The 2,520-nt window shown below is 62.1% G+C and overlaps 1 non-coding gene across 1 annotated transcript in view; it reads right to left on the reverse strand.

Moving 5' to 3' along the window:
* The window catches only part of LOC140111857 (18S ribosomal RNA), a 1,883-nt gene extending 1,444 nt beyond the window's left edge, over positions 1 to 439 (reverse strand). Inside the window, exon 1 of the ribosomal RNA XR_011852327.1 lies at positions 1 to 439. This exon is cut by the window's left edge and continues 1,444 nt beyond it. This is a non-coding gene — a ribosomal RNA (18S ribosomal RNA).
* Positions 440 to 2,520: the final 2,081 nt, after the last annotated feature.

Genomic DNA, 2,520 nt, shown 5'->3' on the forward strand with positions numbered 1-2,520 from the left:
CGAACCCTAATTCCCCGTTACCCGTTGTCACCATGGTAGGCGGGTTAGATACCATCGACAGTTGATAGGGCAGAAACCTGAATAGATCGTCGCCGTCACGGAGGACGTGCGATCGGCCCGAGGTCACCTAGAGTCGCCAAGTCTAGGACGGGGCTGGCGCCGCAGCGGGCCCGGAGACCCGCCGCGGACCAGGGCTCCCCGGATTGGTTTTAAGTCTGATAAATGCACGCCTTCCTGGAGGGCAGCGCTCTTGGGCACGTATTAGCTCTAGAATTGCCACAGTTATCCGAGTAGCACATCATCAATGCGGAACGATCAAAGGAACCATAACTGATTTAATGAGCCATTCGCAGTTTCACCGTAAAGAATAGTCAGTACTTAGACATGCATGGCTTAATCTTTAAAACAAGCATATACTACTGGCAGGATCAACCAGGTAGCCGAGCTCTGAGGGGTAGACTCTTGGAGTCAGGCTCCGTGAGCTAATGGGAACGCTCGTTGCTGCTGCTGCTACCGCAGCGCTTCTCCGCCGCCGGAGAAGACCTCGCAGACAACATTGGATGGAGCTTAGGGCAGGGGGGCAAGAAAGATGCTCTCGGTCCCTTCCAAGGACCCGAAAAAGCCTTCCCTTCCCCTCCCTCTCGCAGTCGCTGGCTTTCCCCACTCAGTTCAGCCAAGAAGTGGCGCTCGACTCTCACCTCCATCAGCACCTCCGAAGCTCGGACAGCTCCTGTAGGCTGCGCATAGAAGGAAAGCATTGGACGCTCAACTTCAGCACCTCGAGTGTCGGACGGCTCCACCACCACCTCTCCACACTGTTAAGCGAGAGAGACGATAGGAGCCGTCGCGACGTACCCATGCAGCGCCGCCCGCCAACGCACAGAGGAGCGGAGGGGATCGGGCGCCAGGTCCGGGGGAAGGCTGGGAGGGAAGCTACGGCGCTGCTACCCAGCTTTCAACCCTGCGGGACCGGTGCTCCGCTCCTATCGCTCCGGCGAACAGGGTCCGCTACGCTTTCAACACCAGCGCCCGGCAGAGGGCTTGGAGAAGGCTCGCGCGGATCCTCGGTTCGGATCGCCTGGCTTCGCGGGAGCGGCCTTCGGCTAGGGCCGACGACGGCCGGACCGAGCAGATTTGGACCGGGGTGCGGGGCGAGTACCTGCCTCTCTCACGAAGGGAGTGTCACCGGTAAGAAGCCTCTTCCCACGTCTGCTTGCCGACTTACGCTCGCCCCGACGAGAGGCCCAACCGAAAGAGTGGAAAGGGGCAGAGATTTCCAGGGTCGCCCCACCAGGGATGCAATACCCCAGTGCAGACAGTCGGCCCTGCCCCGAACCTACTCGGTGGTTTGAAGGTTAACCTCTTGGGGAAAAGCAGCGATTCGCCTCGCGGTGCGTGCCTCCGCGGATCTAAACCCCCTCGATCGATGTGGGGCCAGAGGACCCCTTTTCCCCGTACGAAACTGTCAGCTCACCATGGGCTCGACGTCCGTGGGTCGGGGAGTTGAGCGCTTACGCGCGGCGGGACCTTATAACCTGCAGCGGCTGAGGAGCGAAGATTTCCAGGGTGGGCCCCCGGGGATGCCATACCCCGAGCAGCCTGTCGGCCCCGCTCCTAGCACGCTGGCAAGCAATGGAGTCTTCCCCGCGGCAGCCACCGCCCTCGCCCTAGCCTCGCCGTCGGTCGATGAAGAACGTCGTTCGCCCTCCTCTGGCTCGGGATTTGGAAACGGCCTGGCCTTCGCCTACTCCGTCGGGCAACTGCCTTCCGCCAGCCCCTTCCCTCGAATCCCCTTCTTCCATTTTAGACCCGATCAGGGGATTGGTCAGCCCAGCCCTGGGGTAAGAAGAGGGGTTGGGGTCGGTTCGGCTTCGGGTGCCCCGCTCGGCCAAAGGTTCCCCTCGCTTTGGAAGCACGCGAGGTCGCGGAGGGTGTCGGGGTTATTTTTTCGGCTCCCTGGCTTCGCGGGAGCGGCCTTCGGCTAGGGCCGAGGCCGTCCGGCCCGCGCAGATTTGGACCGGGGTCCGGGGCGAGTACCTGCCTCTCTCACGAAGGGAGTGTCACCGGTAAGAAGCCTCTTCCCACGTCTGCTTGCCGACTTACGCTCGCCCCGACGAGAGGCCCAACCGAAAGAGTGGAAAGGGGCAGAGATTTCCAGGGTCGCCCCACCAGGGATGCAATACCCCAGTGCAGACTGTCGGCCCTGCCCCGAACCTACTCGGTGGTTTGAAGGTTAACCTCTTGGGGAAAAGCAGCGATTCGCCTCGCGGTGCGTGCCTCCGCGGATCTAAACCCCCTCGATCGATGTGGGGCCAGAGGACCCCTTTTCCCCGTACGAAACGGCCGGCTCACCATGGGCTCGACATCCGTGGGTCGGAGAGTTGAGCGCTTACGCGCGGCGGGACCTTATAACCTGCAGCGGCTGAGGAGCGAAGATTTCCAGGGTGGGCCCCCGGGGATGCCATACCCCGAGCAGCCAGTCGGCCCCGCTCCTAGCGCGCTGACGAGCAATGGAGTCTT

Source organism: Engystomops pustulosus, unplaced genomic scaffold (assembly GCF_040894005.1).
Source record: "Engystomops pustulosus unplaced genomic scaffold, aEngPut4.maternal MAT_SCAFFOLD_619, whole genome shotgun sequence".
NCBI lineage: Eukaryota > Metazoa > Chordata > Amphibia > Anura > Leptodactylidae > Engystomops > Engystomops pustulosus.